We start from the raw sequence: 26,533 nt of genomic DNA on the forward strand, positions 1-26,533 counted from the left end.
AATAGAAACAAACAAAAGGACTAGTAAAACTGACAAAAACTAATAAAAATATGCTCAATTTTACTGACAGAATCATGGGCACTTCACAAAATACTTACGTCTCTACCAGTTTTAAGTAAAATAAATAAGAAAAAAAATGATAATTACAAAGCCAGTCTTTCCCCTTGGGAAAACAAAAAGCCACTTTTGACCAATTGTTCCCTACATATACATATACTGTATATTATTATAAGCTTCTTCAGAGAAGCAAAACATATTTGCCTTCCTGACACTGGATTCTAGTGAGCTGAGTTCTGACATCAGGAAGGCAACCGCAAGTGTTGGGCCCAAATGCAGTTCTGGTTTACACTTGAAAAGACACTAAATATTCCTCCTGTGTGGCTTCAACACGGGCAAATTTACGCAGTGTGTTCGGTGTGATCTCCTTAAATGATCAATACAACCTAGCACAGATTCCTAGTCTTTCTACAGCACCTCCAAGGAGTTCAACTCATTACTGGTGCAATTAATAAAGAGAAATGCATATCAGTTACTGGAAGGCTGTTTTACAAGAGGAGCTGCTATCTCTGATTTCACTTCCTTGTTGTGTGGAACTGCACAGCCAGCATGATACCTGAGCAAATAAATCAACTACCATGATAGGAAGAGCGTGTTAATCCATAGTCTTTGCTTTATTGTGTGCAAAGTGTGCTACTGCCCCCTGAGCTTCCTGCATTTCTCTTGTCTTGAAAAATCAGTGCTTGATCCTTTCCAAAATAACCAGAGAAGAAATGAGGCAGAAAGTATCTCTTCATCACGGTCCCGCTCAGTCCAGAGACTGATAGAAAAGGATGTAACCAGACTCTGAGTTCTTTGAGATATCTGATGTCAACCCGTAGAATTCTTCAATAGCTTGTGCATCTATTTTCTGTGAGGCAAAATGGAAATATTAGTACAGAAATGAGCTCTACAGTCCAGTAAAGTCTTGCACATTTCTTAGAATCGTGCCTCTCATTTTCCTGCTTATGTTTATAAAACAGCTCTGCACAAGAATGGCTTAAGTTAAAAAGACTGATCATGCCCAGTATTGGTGAGAAAGTGCAGTAAACAGGGCTCCCACACGTAGCTGGCAGGAAGGCAGAATGGAACGGAGACCTTGAGGAAATGTTTAGCATTATCTTGTAAAGGCTGAACACACAACTAGGCTTCGATCCAGCAAGTCTATTCCTAGGGAACAGAATTACCTGACCCACTTGAAACCACCAATTCCCAACCATTTGTGACCTACGAAAACGGCAATTTCTTATGGTCCTACCTAACAATTACCCAAGAAAAATGAGTGCGTATATCCAGCATTAGATAGGGGTGATTGAGGCAGTTTTATTGAGAATAGTCAGGAAGGGATAAAAAGGCAAATCTCTAACTTGTTATATTCTTACAATGAGAAATTACGGAGCAATAAAAAAGAACCACTACCATAGGCAGCAAGAGTGAACTGCTGGATACAAAAGAAGTCACACTGGAGGAGTCCATTTATAGTCAAACAGAGGCACAACTAATCATAATGATCAGTCATCAATAGTGGGTTCAGAGGACGGTGGGGAATGGGAGGGAAAACTGTGAAGACTGACCGGGAAAAGGATAAGGGGGCTTATCGGAGGGTGTTACCAGTGTACTCTCCCTTGGTCTGGAGAGTGGTTACAGAGTGTGCATGTGCACATACATACGTGTGTATGCAAACCCACACATAAAAAATTCAAGTGCTGGGGCACCTGGCCGGCTCAGTGGGTTAAAGCCTCTGCCTTCGGCTCAGGTCATGATCCTGGGGTCCTGGGATTGAGCCCTACATCGGGCTCTCTGCTCGGTGGGGAGCCTGCTTCCTCCAATTTCTCTCTCTGCCTGCCTCTCTGCCTACTTGTGAGCTCTGTCAAATAAATAAATAAAATCTAAAAAAAAAAAAAAATTCAAGTGCTGCTTTAGATCCATATACTTTCTGTAGGTGTATTATAACTCAATCATTTTTTTTAGACAATGAAAGACTTTTTAAAACTAGTTCTCTTGTGGAAAGCTTTTCTTTGTTTTACTCTATGCATTTTGAAGGTCACCTGACCATTCAAGCATTGGGGTTGGCTGTTGGGGAGTAAGAAGTAGAAATCTGACTACAATCTGAAAACTTCAACAATTATCCAATATTCATCACCTGTAATATGAATGAGAGGCTGGGAGAAAAAAACTGAAGAGTAAAATACACACACAACTTTGAATAAAAATAAGAAATTCAGGAACTATTTACTTCTACAATGTCATCATCAAACAATAACCAAAAATCATGACTCTTAACTATTGCAATATAATGTCCTCAATTGGGACCACTAAAACAAAGAGAAAGAGAAGTTAATTATATACAATGTTTATTAATACCACTCTTCTATGCCCTTGACGTCATGTTCTATAAAGGAGAATAACTGAAACTGATGAAAATACTCCTTATCTATTCCTCCCCAAAATATCAAGCTACACTGATGTGAACTGGCCTTCAATTTTATAATCAAATAATCACTACTCTACTTTGAGAGCTATAACGAGCATTCTATTTACATAAATCTATGCTATTAAAATTGTTGTGGTCTTTGTAATAATTTTTTAATTGTAATATTTAAAATAATTTTCAAATTTGCTTCTCTGAAAAATTTAAATATATTTTTTAGCATTTGGGAGAGAGAAAGGATCAAGGGTCAGAGCCCCCTGAGTTAAAATACAGAACATACGTAGAATTTTTTCTAAGTTTTATTCCCTTGGCGATCATTTTTCTCTTGAGGAAAAATACCTTGTGATGCCTAAAAAAACACATATCACATCTATAGTTCTAAAATGAAGCTTGACCCTCAGAAACTTCTTTAAAAACAAATGACATTTTGCTAGTATTATTAGTGCTATTTTTAAGTACCTGGATCTTAGTCATTATAATTCTTGGAATTGCCTCTGCAGCTCATTTTAAACAAATTTGGAATAAAGAAATCTAGAAATGCATTAAAATGCAGGTGGGTTTTTTTGTTTTTGTTTTGTTTTTCAAAAAAATCCTTTGCTTTATAAAGGACATGGCAAGGATTTTAACCTCTCGCAGATTAAGTATGACTCAATCTTATAAAAGCTCCTATATAATTCTTTAAGTTTTAATTCTATTAGAATTATTATATTATAGAATTTGAGATAATTTTCAACACAAAGTGCTGTTTATGGTGATTAGCAACATCAGATAATCAGATAATAGAATAAGAACCCTCCCATGTGTCCCTGCCTAGGCTCCTCTGATTATTAGGTGAAACGAGTACCTCAGGTGACAAAATGACAAAACAACAGAACTGCTCTTTCTCCACAGAAGAAAATACCTCAGAACCTTTTTTTTTTAAGGCTTTTAATACTGGAAAAAACTAAAACAAAACAAACAAACACACAAAAAAAACACAAAAAAGCCACCAAAAAACAAGAACAAAACTTCCCCATTCCTATAGGATTCAACTAGAGTCTTGTGTTTCATAGTGAGATGATAAGAATTTTTTTTTTAATTTTTAAAGTGGTGAACATAAAGAAAAAGTCTCAGAAAGGCAGAGGAACAGAGCCAGACAGGAAAGGAGGCAGGTGGGCTGAGAACCCTTGGGTGTGAGACTGAAAAGGGTAGCAGCCTGTTCCTGTGGCAGAGAGGCAGTCTGAAGGACAAAAGACAAATGTTCACTACAGAAACTAGTAAGAAGAAAGGCTGGTAAACTTCACCCTACAAGAGCCGTGGCTTAGGGACGTGCATCCTGAACACAAGACATGCTCAGTGCAGTATGGTATGAATACATCCCATGGGCTAATAACTGCTGGTTGCTGTGGGGCTCAGAAAGGCACCACAGCCTCCTGGCCTGAGGACACCGTGAGCACAGGAGAGACCTCTCCAAGAACACCATACGGGGCCCCATACGATATAAAAGCGGAGTTGCAGGGGTAGTGCAACCTACAGGCCTCACCCAGGAGGGGGCAGCTGGGGGGAGGAGAGCTGAGGAAGTTGGTTACAGTGGAGCTGGGCCCTGAGAGGGAATGAAAGGATCACACGCACGAAGTCCAGAAGCACCTGCCGGAAATCCGCGAGATGCCAGACACGCAGGAGCAGGACCACGGGAGCTGGGCAGACACAGGCCTGCTGGCAATAGGCATCACCGCGGCAAGGATGCGGCAACCTAAACCCTTTACACTCTCCTATGAAACGTAACTACGAGTAAATCTTGTCAGTAGAAAATAAGGTTTGAAAATGTTTTCAATCTTTTGTTAATGGGAGGATCACTTCCTGTTTTAAGAAGTGCCTGTTCTGCTACCGGAGACGGCCCCCCAAACTGATAAACACACACCGTACCGAGCAGTGAGCTACTGCGGGCAGGACACATCCAGCAGCTGGGTGAACACAGAGGCGTGGCCCCACATGGAGCAGGGCTGGATGAGAAGGGCACCCAGCACGGCTTTCAGAGAGGTCTGAGGAGGCCAGGAGGGGAAGGCGGCAGGGGGATTGCAGTGAGAGAAGAGGAATAAGGAGTTGGGGAGGGAGCCCAGCTGTGACCAGGAATCTCAGAGCTCACGGTCTTGTGAGCAGAGCAATTCCAGGAACCCCAGCATCATCCAAGCAGAGGGAAACCTAAGAACTGTCCCTGAATCTGAAGAGGCTACAGCACAGTTAAGTTAGGATGTGAAAAGGTACTCTAAGGGTGTCGTTATTGTTAAGAACACAGTAGCAGCAGCTAAGTGATTTGCATTCCCCCTTTAACAGTAACACCGTGGCAGGTTGTTAATAGGACTGCATTTTGCGTAGGATAGCGTGGACATTCAGGGGGTACTGTACGAAGCCACGCCAGCCACAAATGGCAGGCACAGAACATCCTGCACACCTGCCCCACGGACAGAGATCCTGGCCCGCACGGCCCACGGCTGCGCTTACCTTCCACAGTGAACCACCACGGCGACAAGGTCGTACATTCTGTCAGGATTGGTTGCATCACCAGAGGTGTTAAACAGACGAAGCTCTAAAGGAAACACTACCCGGTAAGACAGTTTTGTGTATCGATGAAGCTGATCCATGTATTTAAACCTCTTCAGGTGCAGAGCCAGAATCATGGGCAGTTTTTTAACTTTCATCCTATTCAAATAAACACGGAAACAAAATTTCAGGAAAGGCATTCAGAGCACATCTTTAAAAGAACTCTCAAACTTTCTGATTCCATTAACAAACAGGTCACGGAAAGTGTGAGTAGCCCAGCACTGACCACTTTTGCGTATTCCTACCCGTTATTTTTACATCGGCGAAGCAACATCCCGAATGTCTTGCGAAGATCCCACCCCAACCACCAGCACCAAACAATGTAACAGGACTTTGTACTCCATACAGCTTCAAAACAGTCCTTTGTTCAGAAATCTGAACAAAGTTACTTCAGAAATCTGTATTCTGAAATACAGGCCCCCAGGATCGGGCGGACTGCACAGGAGGCCGACACGATGGGCGGAGGAAAAGCAGTTCCTCACAGCTGCTGACTCCTCTGGGTGTGCGTGGAGACCGAGAGCTGACTGTTCCATCGGTCAGTAGAACTCACTAACAGGTGGAGGACAGGCGCAGTGAGAAAAGCATTACTAAAGACCATTCTGTGAAAGGGGTTTGCCAGAGGTAAATAGCTCCAGATCAAGAATGAGGACGACATGTATTCTAGGATGGGAGTTAAATGACCTGCAAATTTAGGAGAAAAGTTTTTAACTGTAAAACAACTGGCCATCTTTCACATTTTGGACAATCTTTAGTATGCCCTTCAGTGCCTTTTCTCCCTGGCACGACCTCTGAACTTCTACTTCATCTAACGGAAGTTTATTCTTCTGACGGCTCAACTCACATTGTAACCCTGGCATCAGTACCTCCTCCCTTCAATCCCCCATCGGCACTTCGCGGAGTCACAGTGGGCGAATACGGTTTATTACACCATAAAATATTTAGATGACTGTGGGTTTTTCTCTTCTAGGATCTGAAATCTTGACAGGTAGAAACCTTTTTTCTCCCCCCCATTTTATTTCTCTACTGAACAACAACACGCTTGGCACACGACAGATAGTTGACAAATGTAGCGGAACCAAATTTTGTATGTGTTCAATGAAGCAAAACGCTTTTCATAATTAAAAAATGAAATTTACAAAGCCAGTGTCTATAATGAAATAAAAACAAGAATCATTTTGTAGCATTATAGTAAATCTGCATCCTACAAATCTTAAATGTGGTGGGCAGCTTATTATTCCAGAAACATTTACTATTCTACCCTGACCTTTGAAAAAGATTAGTAAGAATAAACATAAACAGATAATCATTCCTGGAAAGAAATCCAGCAGTGTAAGAGTCTCTATGGTCTTTGCCTCAGTAATCCCACTTCTAGAAGGGAAATAAATCATCTCAAATACAAGACTTCTCAGGTGCCTGGGTGGCTCAGTGGGTTAAGCCGCTGCCTTCGGCTCAGGTCATGATCCCAGGGTCCTGGGATCGAGCCCCGCATCGGGCTCTCTGCTCAGCAGAGAGCCTGCTTCCTCCTCTCTCTCTGCCTGCCTCTCTGCCTGTTTGTGATCTCTCTCTGTCAAATAAATAAATAAAATCTTTAAAAAAAAATACAAGACTTCTCAAAAAAAAATTTCTAGAGTTATATTGTGAAAAACTGGAAAAATCCAGGAGACAGGCGTATCACAGAGATACTGTGAGTTCAGTTTCAGACCACCATAGGTAAGTAAATATCGCAATACAGCCAGTGAAATGAAATTTTTGTTTTCCCAGTGCATACTAAAGTTAGATTTACACCATACCGTTACTATTAAATGCACAACAGCATTATATCTAGAAAAACAATGCAGATACGTTAATTAAGAAATACTTCATTGCTAAAAAAGGCAAACCATCATCTAAAACTTTAACAAGTCATAATCTCTCTGTTGGGGATGAGAGTCCTGGCTCCCTGCTGATGGTGGCTGACTGATGAGGGCGGTGCCACTGCAGGCTGGTGGGGGCTGTGGCAATTTCTTAAAGGAAGACAAGAAAGTCTGCCACATCGACTGGCTCTTCCTTTCATAGAGGATTTCTTTGTAGCACAGGAGGCTGTTCAAGTGTTTCACCCACAGAATTTCTTTCAGAATTAGAGTCAGTCCACTTAAAGCTGCTGCTGCTTTCTAAGGTAAGTTGATGTTAGATTCTAAATCCTTTGTGGTCACTGCAACACTCTTCACGGCATCTGAGCCAGGAGCAGATTCCAGCTCAACAATCCACTTTCCTGGCTCATCCACGAGAAGCAGCTCCTCATCCGTCCAAGTCTGATCATGAGACGGCAGCCGTGCGGGCCCATCTTCCCGCCCCACTTCTAACCCCAGTTCTCTTGCTGTTTCCACCACCTCTGTGGTGACTGTCTCCGTGGACGGCCTGAACCCCTCCAAGTCCTCAGGGACGGTGGGAACTAACTTCTTCCAAACGTCAAACAAATGTGGATATTTTGACCTCTTCTGATTGTTCTTAATAGTATCCCATTCCAGGAAGCATTCAATTGACTTTGTCCGGATCCATCAGAGGAATCACTTTCTAGACAGCTAGAGCCTTATGAAATATATTTCTTAAAGAATAAGACTGGAAAGTCAAGATGACTCCTTGATCCGTAGGCTATGGAATGGATGCCGTGTCAACAGCCATGAAAACACTCATCTCATTGCACATCTTCATCAGAGCTCTTGGGAGACCAGGCGCAGTATCAGTGAGTGAGCAGCAGTATTTGAAAGAATTTTTTTTCTGAGAAGCAGGTCTTAAACAGTGGGCTTCAAATATTCAGTAATGTTGGAAACAGACGTGCTGTCACCCAGGCTTCATTGTTCCATTTCTAGAGCATGGGCAGAGTAGGTTTAGAGTAATTCTGAAGGGCCCTAGAATTTTCGGAATGGTCAGTGAGCCCCGGCTTCAGCTGAAGTCACCAGCTGCATTAGCTCCTAACGTGAGAGTCAGCCTGTCCTCTGAAGCTGTGGAGCCAGGCACTGACTTATCCTCTCTAGCTCTGAAAGTCCTTGATGGCATCTTCTTTCAGTAGAAGGCTGTCTTGTCTACACTGGAAACCTGCTGTGGTGTGTAGCCGCTTTCATCGCTGTTGTAGCTGGACCTTCTGGAGAAATCGCTGCAGCTTCTCCCCCAGCCCTTGCTGCTTCACCTTGTACCTTCTGTTATGGAGCTGGTTCTTTCTTTCAACCTCATGGACCAGCCTCTGCAGCTTCAGACTTCTCTCTGCAGCTTCCTCACCTCTCTCAGCCCTCCCAGAATCACAGAGACCTAGGGTCTTGCTCGGGGTCAGGCTTTGGCTTAAGGGAATGCTGGGGCTGGTTTGCTCTTCTCTCCAGACCACTCGAACTTTCTCCGTATCAGCAACAGAATTTTTTTTCACTTTCTTATCATTCATATGCTCACAGGAGTAGCACTTTTAATGTCCTTCAAGATTGTTTCCTTTGCACTCCCGACTTGGCTGATGTTTGGCACAAATAACCTAGCTTTTAGTCTATGCTGGCTTTCAACATGCCTTCCTCCCTAATCTTAACCATTTCTAGCTTTTGATTCAAAGTGAGAGACATGTGAGTTTTCCTTTCACTTGAGCACTTAGAGGCCACTGTAGGGCTACTACCTGGCCTCATTTCAGTTCCATTGTGTCTCAGGGAACAGAGGGGCCAGAGGAAAGGAGAAGAGGTGGGGGAATGGCCAGTGGACAGAGCAGTCAGGACACACACATGTATCAGGTAAGCTCATCATCTTATATGGCATGGTCTATGGTAACCCCGACAATTACAAGAGTGACATCAAAGATCACTGATCACAGATCACTGTAACAAATGTAATAATAATGAAAAAGTCAGAAATACCGTGGGGATGACATAGAGACGTGAAGTCAGCAAATACCATCAGAAAAAGGGCATTACTAGACTTGTTTGTCTCAGGGATGCCATAAACCTTCAACTTGTTAAAAAAAAAATGCAGTATCTGTGAAGCACAGTAAAGTGAGATATGCCTGTGCCTACACCCACCTTACACAAGCCCCTTTATGCAAAAGGGAAACATCACCAACTCATTTTTATTTTATTTCTTTTCAGTGTTCCAACATTCATTGCTTATGAACCACACCCAGTGCTCCATGCAGTACGTGCCCTCCATAATACCCACCACCAGGCTCACCCAACCCCCCCTCCCCCTCCCCTCCAAAACCCTCAGTTTGTTTCTCAGAATCCACAGTCTCTCATGGTTTGTCTCCCGACACTCCGATTTCCCCTCACTCACTTCTCCCCATCTCCCATCTCCTCCATGTTATTCCTTATGCTCACAAGTAAGTGAAACCATATGACACTTGACTCTCTCTGCTTGACTTATTTCACTCAGCATCATCTCTTCCAGTCCTGTCCATGTTGATACAAAAGTTGGGTATTCATCTTTTCTGATGGAGGTGTAATATTCCATAGTATATATGGACCACATCTTCTTTATCCATTCATCTGTTGAAGGGCATCTTGGTCCTGTCCACAGTTTGGCGACCGTGTGGTGGAGTTATGGACATTGGGGAGGGTATGTGCTATGGTGAGTGCTGTGAAATGTGTAAACCTGGCAATACACAGACCTGTACCCCTGGGGATAAAAATATACTATATGCTTATAAAAAATTTTAAAATTAATTAAAAAATTAATAAAATAAAGAACAGTTCCATCATACACACACACAAAAGAAAGAAAATAAAAATAGAGCTTCCCTAAGACCCTGCAATTGCACTACTTGGTATTTACCCCAAAGATACAGATGTCGTGAAAAAAAAGGGCCATCTGTACTCCAATGTTCATATCACCAACTCATTTTTGAGACCAGCATGAACCTGACACCAAAACCTGACAGAGGTTTAAGAAAATTACAGACTAATGATACCCCTCATGATATTTCAAAGACATGAAAATCAAGAGAACATTATCGAACTGAACCCAGCAACATATAAACCTCAGTCGGTGATGATACAATAGTTCTAAATGCAATGATGTTTTTTCCTCAGGTTCTTTCTAAAGACCAATAACTGTAAAAATGGAAAGACTTCTTTATATTCCTAAATTAGCAAAGTAATAATAATAAATACGTAAGGGACATCTTAAGATAAGATAGCATCCTTCTCCTCCTGAAGAAAAGAAACCTTGACCCCACTTAAATTTTACAGAAATTTTACATCTTGGCAGAAAACATATGCTTATCAGCAATGTGATTTTTTAAAAACAAGCATGTCCTCTTCCAATCTAATCCAAATATTTTTCTAGAAAACCAGGGAAGGGCAGACTTATTTTCTTGGCAAAAATGCACTGCCGACGTTACACACCAGGTCACAAATCAAACCACTGCAAGAAGAGGCAGCAATCACATCCTTCCTATTCTAATTAGCTTCTGGCTAATTAGATGGAGGGAGCCAAGAAGGAAAGGGAAGAAGCCAGCTAAGGATTCAGTCTCTGGAAAGGTGGCACAGAGGGCAGCTTCAGCTCTGAGCTCTGAATTTCTCTACTCTGCACAGGCAGCAAGGTAACTGGGTTTTCGCACTCTCATCTCCATCCACTGATCAAAAGCCACTGGGGTAAAGAAACTCTTGGAAGCTTCTTTCAGCAGCAGACCAAGGGGAGTCCCTCGGAGAGGAGCCAGAGTGAGAGCATCCTACAGGAGTGGGGGCACTGGAGAACAGGCACTGTCTGCCACCATTCCCGGACCGGAATACCAGCTACTCCACGGAGGCAACAGTCGGCCCCAGGACCGCAGGTGCCAGGTTCCAAAGCTGTCTGCTGTTTTGATTTTTCACCCTTCCCCCCTGGTCAAGAAAAGCCAGAAGCCACTCTTTTAAAGTATATCTTCCCATCTGTATAAGCTCTGTGAGCCCAGCAAAGAGGGCTGTACGGTGAATGTGGGCCAAAGGGCACTAATAGGCAAACTCTGCCAGAGCGAAATTTAATATCCTAGCACAAGCACCTAAGAACTTAATAAAATTCTGTTGGCAGAGAAGACCTTTTTTTTTTTTTTTTTTGAAGATTTGTATTTATTTGGCAGAGAAAGAGAGAGAGAGAACGAGGGACGGGAGCAGCAAAGGGAGAAGAAAAAGCAGGCTCCACGCCGAGCAGGGGGTGGGGGGATCACAGGACCCTGGGATCATGACCTGAGCCAAAGGCAGACACTTACCTGCCTGAGCCACCCAGGTGCCCCAGCAGAGAAGTTATGACCACACAGAAGAGTTCCGTAGTTGTACACACATGAAATCCCATTATTCTCATATACTATCCCATCCAGAAGGCCTACCTGGGGTAGGCAGGCTAAGGAGTGAGAGGGGAACAGAGGCTAGACCAAAGGTGACGAAGACACCACATGACTGAGTTGTCAGCACTGAGAGGAAAGGCAGCCCCTCAAAGTCCCAAGAAGGTCCCATGCTCAAAACCTAACGTGATGGTACTAGGAGGCGGGGCCTTGGGAGATGCTTAGGTCATGAAATTGGAGCCCTAAGGAATGGAACTGGTATCCTTGTAACAGAGACCTGAGACAGTCTGCCAGCATCCTTCCAGCTCGTGAGGACGCGGTGTGAGAAGGCACCTTCGAGGAAGCAGGAAGAGAGCCCTCACGGGCACAGGGCATGCTGGCGCCTTGATTTGGGACTGCTAGCGCCCAGAACTCTAAGGACGCCCCTGGCGCTTGTCACGCACCCAGTCTATGGTATCCTGTTACAGCAGGCTACATGCCAGGAGTGACAGGGCATGTGGCCATGACAAGGCTGCCAACATGACACTAGCCGTGACTAGGACCTGCACATGGAAGAATCGGATATGGAGCTGGTTTTGAAAATGGAGCAAAATGGAAGAACTTGCCCTCAGAAACAGGAAGGACCTCAACGACTAGACCAGAGTAGATGGGAGACAGAGGCCATGACACCTCGATGCTGCTGACCTGGGCACCGCACGGGTCTTCCCCGATGCCTCACACGGCCGGCCCCAGGCCTGGAAGTGAAGAGTGAAGAGAGGAAGGACGCCTAGCAGAGAACCAGTCAGGCGGGCTCAGCCCCCGGTGCAGCCACTCACTGAACCCTGCTCTGAGGCAGAGAAGAGTGACAGCAGAGCAGCTTCAAAAAACATCCCCCACCACCCCCACGCCCAGAGGACAGGAAAACACCTTGGAAAGCAAAGCCATCGGAATCCTAATCCTCACATTCCAGTTCCCTGAGGGAAAGCACTTTGCTTTTCCTCAGGGGCTTTATCCTCCCACTGGGCATCAGCTTCTGGCTGTTCACCTACATCTGCCAAGCCTGGGTATACAGCCCTATACAGTCCAACAGGTGGGCCATGTAAAAGAAGTCCCTGCACAGATAAATTCTGCATAAAGATAGATAAAAAGATAAATTTCTCCCATTCTGTGAGTCTTCTCAGAGTCTGTAATATGAAGCATGAATAAATAATGAAGAGGAAATTTTATTATAGAGCGAACTCATTTGATCATGGAATACTTCTTTTAAGGTAACATCTCCCAAATTCATTCTTGAGGATTCCAATACTGAAACCTCTGGTTTTGAGGAACACATTGTCTGCATATAGGAACATATATAGTCTGAATGAAGGCCAAACCACATGCCTTTTCCTTCTGTGGTTAAGAAACACGTAACATAAACTGCACCTTAACCCTTTCTAAATGTATAGTATAGCAGTGTTTCCAATTAGCACCATTGTTGTGCAACAGATCTCTAGAACTTTCTCATCTTGCACACGGAAACTCTACACCCACTGAACAACTCTCCTTTGCCCCTCCCCCAAGACCCTGGCAACCAGCATTTTACTTGTTGCTAAGAATGTGACTACTTAGAGTCTTCATATAACTGGAGTCATCCAGAAATTGTCTTTTTGTGATTACAATGTTTCTTTTTGGCTTTTGTGATTAGCTTATTTCACTTAGCATAATACACTCAAGATCCATCTACCTGGTGGTATAACCAAATGTCCTTCTGCTTTAAGGCAGAATAATATCCACTAGATGTCCATCCCACATGTTCTTTATCCATTCATCTGTTGATGGACATTTAAGTTGTTTCCACCTCTTTGTTAATGTGAACACTGCAGCAATAAACAAAGGAGTACATATAATCTCTTTGATACACTGTTTTCAAATTCTTTTGGGTGTGTATCTAGAAGCAAGAATGCTGGGTCATGTGGTAATTCTGTTTTTAGTATTCTGAGGAGCCTCCATACTGTTTTCCAAAGCAGCTGCACCACTTAACCTTCCTACCAACAGTATACAAGGTTTCAATTTCTCCCCATTACCAACACTTATTTTCTTTTTGCAATGTGACTTTTCTAACAAGTGTGAGGGGATACCTCACTGTGGTTCTGATTTGCAGTTCCCTGATGATCTGTGACATTAAGTGTCTTCTGATTAGCTTGTTGGCCATTTTTTATCTTCTTTGGAAAACATTCAAGTTCCTTGTCCATTTTTTTTTAAGATTTTATTTATTTATTTGACAGAAATCACAAGTAGGCAGAGAGGCAGGCAGAAAGGGGTGGGGAAGCAGGCTCCCCGCTGAGCAGAGAGCCCAATGTGGGGCTTGATCCCAGGCCTCTGGGATCATGACCAGAGCCCAAAGCAGAGGCTTTAACCCACTGAGCCACCCTATGTCCTTGTTCATTTTTAAATTGAGTCCCTGGTTTATGTTGTTGAGCTATAGGAGATCTTCATGTATTCTGGATATTAACCTCTTATCACATACTGGTTTTCAAGTATTTTCTCCCATTCATACCTTTTCACTCCATTTATTGTTTCTTTTGTTATGCAGAAGTTTTTGAGTTTGTTATGGTCCAGCTTATTTTTGCCTTTGTTGCTTATGCTTTCAGTGTCCTACTTAAGAAATGATTACCAAAATCAATGTCATGAAGATTTTCCCATGTGTTTCTTTTTTAAGGAGTTTTATAGTTGTGGCCTTACGTTTAGGTCTTTAATCCATGTTGAATTGAGTTCTGTATATGGTATAAGGGTCCAACTTCATTCTTTTGCATGTGGATATCCAGTGTTCCCAAAATATGTGTTGAAGCTATACGTTATCTATCTGTAGCACTGGCACTCTTGGAGATCATCTGACTATATAAATGAGGATTTACTGCTGGGCTCTCTATTCTATACCATTGGCCTACATGTCTGTCTTTATTGCTACTACCACACTGCTTTGATTACTGTAGCTCTATAATATGTTTTGAAGTTAAAAACTATAAGGTCTCCAGCTTTTTCTTTTGAGATTGTTTGGCTTTAAGAGTCCTTTAAGATTTCCCATATGAAATTTTGGATTTTTTTTCCCTATGTCATCAGAAAACTCAATTGAGACTTTGGTAGGCATTAAATTGAATGTGCAGACTGCTTTGGGTACTATGGCCCTTTTAACGTTAAGTCTTGCAATTCATAAACACAGAGTATCTTTTCATTGATTTTTTCACCTTCTTTAATTTCTTTCAGCAATATCTTCTATTTTTTTTAGTGCATAAGTCCTTGGCCTCCTTTGTTAAGTCAATTTCTAAATATTTTATTCTTTTTTGATACTACTGTAAATGGGATTATTTTGCTAATTTTCTTTTCAGATTGTTCAGATCGTTCAACAATCTTTTCAGATTGTTCAGATTATACACTAACTGTTCAAGTCAAGGTACAGAAATGCAATGGACTTCCACGTGCTGATTTTGTATCTGTACCTCTGCTGAATACTTACTAGTTCTAACAAGGCTTTTTGTTGTTGTTGTTTAATCTTTAGGGTTTTCTGCGTACAAGATCATATTATCTGTGAACAGAGATAATTTAACTTCTTTTCCCATCTGGCTGTCTTTCTTTTCTTTTCTTTTTCTTACCTAACTGCTCTAGGACTTCCAACACTATGTTGAATTAAAGAGGCAAGAGTAGACATCCTTGTCTTGTTCTGGATCCAAGAGGACAAGCTCTTCAGTTTTTCACCGCTGAGTATGGTAGCTGTGGGCTTGTCACAGAGGGCCTTCATTCTGTTGAGGTATGTTCTTTCTATCCCTAGTCTGTTGAGTGGTTGTTTTTTTTTTTTTTTTTTTTTTGTTTTTATCATAGACAGGTGTTGAATTCTATCAAATACCTTTTCTTTATCCACTGAGGTGATCATGTGGTTTTTGTCCTCCAAACATACTGAAATCATTGCTTATTTATTTATTTATTTACTTGAAAGTGAGAATGTGTGCAAGTAGGAAGGGGAATAGGAGGAGAGGGAGAGAGGAATCCCAAGCAGACTCCACGGGGGGGCTCGGTCTCATAACCCTGATATCAAGACCTGAGCTGAAATAAAGAGTCAGGTGCCTAGCCAACTTAGCCACCCAGCACCCCCAGACTGAAACATTTTAATGTCAAAATGATTTTTGTTTAATTAGGATGATGATCTGTATATCCACTATCTTATTCTTTTATTCTGAGACTAGAAACTATAGACTTCTATAGTTGGTAGGGATCTTAGAGAGCAACTAATCAAGTGAGACCCAAAAGGTTAAATGACTTGCCCAATATCACAATGCAAGTTATCAGAAGGGCTGACACTAGATCCTAGTAGAAAATGATTTCTGTACTGCTATCTTTCCATAAACCCACACACAATTTATCCTATAGAAACAGCCTAAAACCTGTGTGAAAATGTGTGTATGGGTAGAGGTATACATACAAAATATGTTTATCAAAGCCTTATAGCAGTGAAAAAAGGGAACAATCTAAACTATTAGATTGAGAAACTCAGTAGATTATGGCATGCCCATATAAAAAGTACTATGCAGCACCTCTGAAGAATGATGTAAAAGTATACTTTCACTGACACGTCTGTAATTTATTAAGGGAAAAAATTATAAAACTCTACATAGAATTCAAATCCATTTCAAGAATGACATGTGTACACACATACACTCTTTAAAAATCTAGGATATGCACAAAAATGTTAACAATGCTTCTATAAATAACGATTGTTAACTGATTTATACTTAATCTGTGTTTTCTAATTTCTTGACAGAGTATATGTATTTCCCACACATATTAATAAAAGATCTACCATTAAATACTATATTAAATTCACATGGATGTCTTCAAAACAAGCAGCTGGAGTTGCTGGAAAATTTCTAATTACTCATGTCTGGCTATTTGTAATTCTGGATGAAGATCAGCTCATGCTCACAGATGCACTTACCTCCATGGAGCCAAAGAAGTTTATCACGGCACTCCTCTGAGCTACACTTAGTCCTCAACCAATAGTCTTAGGCACCTTCTACAACATTTTCAGGGTTAATCTAATTTATCAACCCCCATGACATAACCAAACTTAGGGGAGGTACTCTAATCGTCTTCACTAATAGAAGGGGACAATGAGTACTCTGTTTTGATTACTTGGGCCCATCACCTAAAACCTCTCCCTTCCTAATAGATACATGTGTCAAAATACAGATCAAAATACAGTCATTTAAAAATCTAAGTTCTTCTTCCTTTCATGAATGTTTCAGTGTAACCATTTAGGTAGGTAGGGCCCTCTAGGGTAGACATCTGCACAGGCAGGGGAGAGGAGAAGACTGAGCAGAGCAGAAAGCATGTCTGTGCAATATGGAGTTGTGTGCACGCATAGCGGTTGAGGGGTAAGATCAGTTATGGACAGGGTCACTAACCAAGTAAGTAAATACAGAAGGATACTGGGAACCAATCTGTACTGTCAGAAGGAAATTATGAATATTAAAAAGGACAAAACTAGAATGAACCCTATGGTGTCGGCTGAAACTGTGGATATAATTGTGACTTCATGGTTTCTCAATATAGACAGATCCATGATAATATAGACAGGTAGACGTAAGCATGTGTGGAGTACATACATACATACACACACACCGTCCAGCTCTTTTCACTAGGGGGCTCAGGAACACAGACATCCTGGTATCAGTGAGCATACTTATATACCAAAGTCCTGCTTCCTAAACATCATCCTCCTCCTGTAAGAAAGCAGGCCTCCTGGGATAAATGGCTGATACCAGAGTTGGGGCAAGGAGAGTACAAGACGAGCACAGAACATCTTGTTACGCTACAAAGTAAAGGGTCACTCAAGAATATGGGACATGCCAAAAAGACACGGGTGATAGCTTGAAGGGGCCCCCACTGGCCGAATGGTAATGGAGCATAAAGCACTGAATTAAAAAAAAAAAAATCCTTGAGTCCATGCTGAGATTTAGAAAATGAAAAAAATTAGAAGTCTGATGAGGAATGGGCATATTTACAACCTCAAAATACCTCCACACAAAATACTTATGAATTATATAAATGCACAAAACCATTGCTTAACAGTGAAGACCTCTGGGAGACATCACCACGGTCAAGTGCTCAAACAGAACAGCACCAGTAACAGGATGGGCAGGAAAGTGTTAACCTCGCAGGCCTCAGACTATCCTTTCTGGAAAGGCCTGCTGGCAAGGACAGTCCTTGGTTAACATACGAGAATTTGGATTTGAGGAGTGTTCCCACCATTCCCTAAATGATAGGAGTGTCTCAACAGGCCTAAATTGTCTGGACAAACAATATGGTTTACACTCAACACCTCCTTTCATTCAGAGGGTCTAGAATTCTGGAAGACAGAGGGGTACCTACATGTCTGACCCTCAGTTTAAAACCTTGGACACTAGGTCTGTAATGAGCCTCCGGGGGAGACGACACCTCCCCCATGTCCTACTCAGTACTGAAGGAGGTTAGGTGTCTTGCGGGACTCCATGGCAATGAACTCTTGGAAGCTCCCCTGGCTTTCTGCTCTGCGGAGATGCTTTGCCATCTTTCCCTGTAACAAGTCTTGGCTTTGGGCCTGACCATACATGCAGAGTCTCGCGAGTCCTTCCAGTGTGTCTCAGGAGTGGTCTGAGGGACCCCACACGTGAGACAAATTGGAATCATGGATAAGAGGATACAATGAGAATAGAGCATCACCTCTGTGAGATGCCCACCAGAATACATAACCTGAACCTCATCATAAGAACACAAAGAGGGGCAATCGTTGAGATGAACCCAAAGAGGGACAATCTATAAAATAATCTATAATTTTCAAAAGCGTCGAGATTTTTAAAGCCAAGAAAAGACTGTTTCAAATGTAAAAAGACAAAAGAGACATGAATACTAAGATAACATGTCTTTCTGAACTGGATTGTTTTGTTCCAGAAAGGACAGTACTGGGACATCCGAGCTAATAAAATACCTTCCACTAGAACAGTTAACATGCCAGCGTGACTTGCCCCAGGGGGTGACTATGGCAATAGGGAAACTTCCCTTTGGTGGGAAACAGCCACTCACGTGTTCATGTTCATACCTTACGTTTGAGTGGTTTTGGGTAAATAAGCATTCTTGGTACTGTTCATACAACTTTTCTTTGAGCTTGAGATTGTTCCAAAATAAAAAGTAAAATAATAAGAATGGTGATGACGCGATTCCATTCCTCGACACCAAATACCAAATGAGAGAGAGCACAAGATCCTAGGTGGGGCTAGCAGGAGCGACAGTAGAGGCGAGGAAAAGCATCTTCCCCACTCTTTCTCCTCACCAAGACCAAGTTTACATAAAGCATGCAAGCTCCAAAGTCAAGTATTTTAACTGTACTGGTTGATGATTCTTAAACAACTTTCATTAAGTGGAGAAAATCACTGGAGGTTGCAGAGCTGACTGTTGCTTACCCAGGAATAACTTAGTGAGTCTTAATTACTTAATGATAAAACTAGGCATTTTTATTCTGTAGATTTTCAGGCATAACTTTCAGCTCGGAAAGCCCATCTACATGACCCACTGCCAGAGAACTACTACCAAATTTTAAAAACGTGACATTACCGTTTGTGTGCTTCCTGTTTGCTGCGGCATTCTTCACAGTAATATTTGTACTCACTGCACAGAGTTTCTGTGTTGCTGAAACCCCTGTGTAAAATTCAAGATAAATTTATTTAGTCTATACCAGAAAACTGTGTATTCATTTAAAAGTACTCTAAACCAAAGATATTCATTAAACTTCCAAAATAAGTAACTCTCCATTTACCTTAAGCAGTGAGTGATCGATGTGTTTTGTTCCACATCAACAGAAAGGTCTAAAAAATCTTCATCTTTGCTGCTTATCTGTAAAAATAGGGAATTACCTCTGATTTCTTTAACTGTCAGTAAATCATTGTTCTGAAGTGACAGAATTAAATGCATTCTTTCTATTAGTAGTAGTAAGTACATGAAGAATTCATCTTCCACGAGTTCAAAAGAAATCTACTGGATCTGGATTATCCAAAAGGACACTGAGTAAAGGACTCTCAACACACGTACAGGTTAAGCAGCAAAGTCCACCTGTGACTGATTCCCTTTCCAGCAACGATGAGGATGGGAAATCACATCATTTTCCAAAACCTTGGTATTATGGTGAAACAAGAAACAAACTGCCCATATATACTAATTCTTAAAGAAAACACGGGCTAAGACTAAATGGGGACACTTGGCAAAGGGCATCACACCTGTGCTGTTTTATTATTCAAGGAAATAATTTTGCCTAAAATGCCAAATTACAATCTTCACTGACAACCAAATTATAGTCTTCATCGATGACCTCCTTTAATCCTTCTTCTTCTTCAAAAATAAAATCTAACATAAAGTACTGTTTGAATTATGGGTAACTCATCTGATTTAAAAAAAATTCAAGTTATTACTTATTCATTTGAATTGGATTAGGACAGAACTTCAGAAATCAATTTTCCTAGCTCTTCCCTTCAAAGACTCTATGCCTAATGTTAGCACACAACAGGAGATCTCTTGACTGTACCTCTCACACACAAGGGCTATAAGCCCAGTGCAGTAAATGCCTTCCTGCTTCAACAGTGCATCAATTTTATAAGATCAGCATATTAACTTGTGACAGATTACGTGGCTGTACATACTATGTACTTACACAAACAGGAGTAGCTATGGGTACCATGTACGTACATTCTAGGGACACCATGAGGGAAATGACCTGGATCTCAAAAGATTCAGTGAAAAAGAGAATAAGAAAGACTCATCACAGAGGAAAGGGAACGTGAGGTCATAAGGAAAAAGAATCAGCCCATTTTGGGAGGAAGAAGGGTAGGATGTCAAGGGATAGTATGGGACAGACAGGCGAAAGCCAGACTGAGCAGGGCCTTATGTGTAGGCTAAAGAGAAATAAAGATTAGAGAGTCTGGTGTTTCTCAAAATGAGGTTTGTGGTTCTCAGGCACGGCCTCAGGGGTCTTCATTTTAGATTTTGATCTTTATTATAGCACACAAACTTTGACATAATGATTGTTCTGGATCACCTGGATATATCTGAGTTACTACGTTTGGATTTACAGTTCTGTTGGTACTGGGAAACTACCAAGTGGGGCAGTATTTAACTCTTTAAAGTGTCTGGTTGTTGCTGGACTCGCCCATTCTAACGTCAGGTCACACCCAGGATGTGGAAGACTCAGTAAAGCCCTATAGGCTAGAGATGTGGGTGGGGAGTCATTAGCACAGGCGATAACAAAATGGAACATGACCCTCCCAAGGCAGAACAACAAGCAGCCCAAAACAAAAGCCTGGAGGAAGCCCACATTTGAAGGATTAATAGCAGAAAAAGAATGGGACCAGAAGAAAGCATCAAAGAACAGAAGAACACAAGAAGAGGGTGCCATTACAGAAACCCAATCTTCTACCAACTGGGACATTAATCACTGTGTTACTAACATCTGCCATATGAACTCTGTCTCCCCGAAGCCCACTCTGAATCTGCACAACTCCGTCCCACTCCCACCTGGATAGGTCAGCTCCACTGTTGTCCAACTCCCACAGACTCATGCTTACTTGAACTACAACATACTGTACTGGAATTACCTATCTGTTGGAAGCCTGCATGCTCACCTGTGAGCATCTTGAGATCAGAATTGAGGTCTTACTCATCTTCCGCCAACCTCTACCCATCTTCGACCTGGCATAGTTGGTACTCAAACAGTTGTACGAAACTAAATGAAGAAATGCTAATATATTCATTCTGAGAAATTCTCAATTTCATTCCTCTAGCTGAACTTGATAAAGGCATGGTACTAATGATCATTTACTGAGACTGCAAGAGGGCGATTGAGATTTTGAGGAAATATTCTCAATTCATACCCTTAATTCTTATGAGACTATCTGCAAATACATATTGCAGACCACAGGAGGACCTAGCTAGCGAGGAATGGGTGGAAGGATCACTATCCATCCATTACAAGTAAAATTAATAAATATTTGAGCAAAACAAGAATGGGTGATATCACTTTCTCCATCTAATCCTCACTCCCATCATCCTCAGTCTGTAACATAAACTTAAAAGACCTTATATCACAGTATCCCCAAACCCTCCCAAATCTACTTTGCCAGCTTCACCTATTACTGCATTTCTCAACACGCTAAACAAATTTAACTATTTTCTGTTTTATCGAAGAGGATGAGTTATACATATCTTCTAACACAGACCAAACTCCATCATATCAAACATCAAAAGCATCTGTCAAGTTCTCTGATTGTACCTATTATTCCAACCAAACCACTGCTCTAATAATTGGACAATATATTTACTTAGAGCTCAGCTTAATAAAATTCTTCTTTATAAGATCTACAAAACTTGTGTTAAAAAACAAATGGAGTTGGTTAGATAGAATAAATATGAGTACTGAGACGACCAATTCCTGCCATCAAACATTGCCCAAACTCTTACTACAATTAACTAATGGCTGCAGCAGTGAGCAATAATCCTTACTCTAACCCAAAAACATCTTCACAGCATGTTAATATATTTAAACACTCAATTATACCTCTTTCACTTGATGTGAGAGAGGGTCACCAATAAAAATGTATTTCCACAAAAGAATTTTCTTTATTACTACTGTGTCCTTCATTAACTAAAATTATACTACTGACAACTATAATTTTCCAAATGCCTGATTATAGTTAAACAGATCAATGCATAATCAACAGTCAATAGATCATTAATCGGTATAGGTCATGGTTCTATTTAAAGACCCTATCTTTTAATTCATGGTGGAACCAAAACAGTCACCATTTGCTTTGAGAGAGAGAGAGAGAGAGAAAGAAACTACAATATTACTTACATTAGAGCCAAAAACAAACAAACAAAAAAACCCCACTCATCTATACAAACATAACAAAATAAAATATGTACAAGATCAACATGAAAACTACAAGATGATTTCTTTCTAAATCAAAGAAGATGTAGATAAATGTACAGTCCATGTAAATGGACAGTTGGACTCAAGACTGTGAAGACGCAGTTTTTCCCAACTTCATCTACAGAGTCAAGGCAATCCCCTTTGAAATCACAGCACACTATCTTGTGGACAATGCTAGTTTTTAAATATTGTGTGATTCTACGGTTTATATGGAGAAGCACAAGGCCCAGAGCAGACAAAGCAATAGTCATCATAACTTGGGAGGCAGCTGAATGGATAAGTGAATAAGTGAATGGATAAATTGCAGAATATCCACATCATGAAATGTAATTAAGTGAAAAAAAGAAATGAGCTACAAAGCTACTTCTCTATGATTCCAAATATACGACATTCTGGAAAAGTCAAAACTATGGAGGCAGTAAAATGATCAGGGGTTGCCAGGGATTTGGAGAGGAAGGAGGGATGAATTTGTGAAACAAAGGGTGAAACTACTCTGTATGATACTTTAATGACAGACACGTGTCATTATACATTTGTCAAAACAGATGGAACCCCAGAACAGGCAATACCAAGACTGAACTCAAAATATGAACTACAGATTTTAGTTAATGTGTCATGGGGCGCCTGGGTGGCTCAGTCAGTTAAGCAGTTAAGCATCTGCCTTCGGCACAGGTCACGATCCCAGAATGGATCGAGCCCCACATCTGGCCCCTTGCTCAGCGGAAAGCCTGCTTCTCCCTCTCCCTCTGCCCGCTGCTTCCCCTACTTGTGCTCTCTGTCCAATAAATAAATAAAATCTTAAAATAATAATAATAATAATGTATCATTATCGGTCCATCAACTGCAACAAATGTACCTCATTAATACCAGACATGAATCATAGGGGAAAGTGGAAGAAAGAGAGAGAGAGAGTTGGGAACTTTCTGTACTTTCTACTCAATTTTTCTGAAGTCCATTAATTAAAAAATACAATTTCCTATTGGCCTCACTCAACATACTAGGTATGTTTATCTGATTTAGACAAACAAGTAACCATGCTATTCTTCCAAACATCCATAAAACATCTGTCTTATTTTTCTTGCTTGTGAATTCTCTTTTCCAATGGATGATGCTACTCTTCTGTGCTATTAAAGACTAGTTGTAGAACCATCATAGTAGGACTGGACCTGAGTGGATGCTAAATGTTGCGGGAGATTCTGATGAACAAGATATTTGTGTCTCCCCACAGACTGCCTTTACCAAGACATAAAAATAAGACATTATCAACCAGAGAAAGTGAACAACACCTTGAATGAGAGATCAAAATTTTGCCAATGAGAGGCAGACGGATATTGTGTGCCCACACGTGAGACCCTGAGAAAGACACGTTAACTGAATCACTCCAGCCAAGAATGCATACTTGCATCTCAGTTAGAAGGAAACATCAGATAAACTCATTATGAGAAATGTTAGATTTTTTTTTAAAAAGGACATATTCTTTAAAAATGTAAATGTCTTAAGAAGGTAATGATACTACGAAAGGACTGGGCTATCTGACCCCACATAAAATCCATTTTCAAGCTTCTTCCCTACTGCTCCGCTTTACGAAATATCCAGCAGTGGGTATTTCCCCCTGCTTGAGTGTACACAGTATGCTTTAGTTTTTATTCCAACAATCAACAATAAACATAACTGCAGGAAAGGGGAAAACAAATTAATGTACCTCCCTGACCTGTAAGTTTCTTATGGACTTAAGTAAGACACAGACGAACAATTTCCAGAACATGATTCTATGGCCTCTTACACAGAAATAAAAACAAATACAGTTGACCCCTGAGCAATGAGGGGGGGTGACAGGTACCAAAACCTCCTACCCACGCTGCCACTGTGGAAAATCATCTGAGTCTCCAAAAAGCTAACTATAAGAGCCTTCGGTTGACCAGAAGCCTTATTGATAACATAAAACTTGATTAACACACACTTTGTGTATGTATCATAGTATGTATTTATAATAAAGTTAGCTACAAAAAGTGTCGTTAAGAAAATTATTTTTAAAAACCTCACATTTACAATACTATACGTATACAAAAAAAATAAAAAATAAAATCTACAAATAAGTGGACCCATGAAGTTCAAGCCCCTGTTGTTCAAGGGTGAACTACGGTCCAAACCGCAGTAAGTATTTTTCGGTCAGCTCAGGTATTCACTGTTTATAAGCAGCATTACTACAGAGCATACCGAGTATGAGAGCAAGTACAGCTTCGATAATTCATTTATGCTACACCTAAGAAATTACCACCTTCATGTTCATCTCTCACACTCCATCTCTAGGAAGTATTAATAAAAATGAATTAAATCTGCTCTATACAAAATTTGATGACATACTTACAGTTTCACAAGTAAGACATCTGGTTTCATTTGTCAGTGTTCGCTGAAAAATCTCGTGAACCCACGTTGGGTCTGGTGTGCTGTTGTTGTTCTCATTGTCAATATTACCGTTAGGTAAAAGGCCATTTTGTTTCTCCTGCTTTCTTTCTTCTTGTAAAATATCAGCAATTGTATTTAGCAGGTAATTTAAGAATTCATGGGCATCTTGCTGCATGTAGTTGTCAAAAAGTTCTAAAAATAAAAATATATTAGAAAATTACTTCAAAATTAATAACCTGATTAAAACTAGATGGAAAACAAATATCCAATATTCTATCAGAACTAAATACAAATGTCTGGTATTGTCAGTCATGTACAAGAAACAGATTATCTTTCACAAAAACATATGACTAAACTTGGAGAAAATACAGTTAAGACAAATGAGGATCTTCTTTTTAAAGCAACAATATTAAGTGATCCACGAGAATTGTGGGCCATGCATCCTAGGGATTCAGTCAGAGGTGAGGCCTGGAACCTGGAACTTTCCAAAGTTCCTCCAGGGGACTCGGATCTGCAGTCAGGTATAGGAAACATCGGTATCACAAATGATCTATTCAATCCAGATAATCTCTAAAAGTGAGATTTTGTAACTCTGTGAAATGTTCCCTGTAACTATACAAATGAAAAAATATCACCGAAAACCAGTCACTAACATGAACTGCTTTATACCCAGCACTGGACATCACACCACTGAAACTGAAAGGTAAGGACTTCACAGGCAGTGTTGCAGGTGATCTTTTAACAACTCTGTGACTATGTTATTGTCATCTTCCAAATGAGGGAATGGGATCAGAGAGGGAAAGTCATGCGCCAGGAAGTGGCAGGCCCAGGACACAAAGCAGGCAGTCCCCAAGCAGCCCAGCTGCATACAAAGCAGCCTGCCCAGGGAGGCCCTGCCCCACAACTGGTTCCTGTTGCTCAGCGATCACACACACTGAGAAGACCTGGCCAGCAATATTTTACCTTTAGATACTCAAGGCACATTTAATAAATTCCAAAGATATCACAACTGACATTTTTCAAATAAAAGACAACAAATTAGGAACAAAACTTAGGCAAAGTCTAAGATAAAAAGAACAAAAAATTACATTTTAGAAGAGCTACAGTTATGACTGCATAAAATTAAGTTTCTGTGCATTAGAAAACTGAAAAGGTTTAAAAAAAAACCCATAAAAACTATTAACAGCTTCAACACATAAAGAGCTTATACAAAAGGAAATACCAAGTGTGGAAATCAACAATTTATAAAAACAGAAGTCAAAAAGTTAAAAAATGTGAGAAAATGTTCAATCTATGGTAATCAAAAAGGCCTTGATTTTCTGGTCTGGAAAAGGGAATACCATCTTCTTTTGCAAAGTTACTGTACAAACAGAATGGGAACTAGTGAAAATGTGGATTTGGGAAGTACAGTCAAAACAAATAAAGACTCATTTCACTCTTGGTGTCAAAAAGACCTGTAAGAAGCCTCAGATGTAAGGTGCAGCTGCTCGAGCAAGACTGTCCGCATTCCTAGGATGGTTCGACCTTTCATTACATGTATGTCACAGGCAATTTATTAAACCTCCTTCTTGGAGTTCAAGTCAAACTCAATAATACTAATGCAGTTAGAGCCACTCCCCACTTCTCTTCTTTAAACTTGTCCTGAGGGATTTGATTAGCCTCCAACAAGCCCTTTATGTTTAAGAACAATGAAAGCCTTGAGTCCTGAGAGATACTGCATTAGCCTATGTGGCGTTAACATTTAACTGATGATAATTTGGTATTGTGTGTCCAGTGGTTTTTGCCCATGAGGGACAGATACAAGAGACTGTGACACCATTCCCCATCCCCTGTTGCCGCCAGAAGTCTGTGT

At 40.9% G+C, this 26,533-nt stretch overlaps 1 pseudogene across 1 annotated transcript; it reads right to left on the bottom strand.

Moving 5' to 3' along the window:
• Positions 1–608: 608 nt before the first annotated feature.
• LOC309857745 (ubiquitin carboxyl-terminal hydrolase 12-like) lies at positions 609–21,028 on the bottom strand (annotated as a pseudogene). The gene is made up of 6 exons: positions 20,969–21,028; positions 19,114–19,190; positions 18,912–18,995; positions 4,949–5,146; positions 2,273–2,351; positions 609–907 (listed from the first exon to the last, which is right to left on the bottom strand). The product of its transcript is annotated as a ubiquitin carboxyl-terminal hydrolase 12-like (transcript).
• Positions 21,029–26,533: the final 5,505 nt, after the last annotated feature.

Source organism: Mustela nivalis (assembly GCF_964662115.1).
Source record: "Mustela nivalis genome assembly, contig: HAP1_SCAFFOLD_1169, whole genome shotgun sequence".
Taxonomy (NCBI): domain Eukaryota; kingdom Metazoa; phylum Chordata; class Mammalia; order Carnivora; family Mustelidae; genus Mustela; species Mustela nivalis.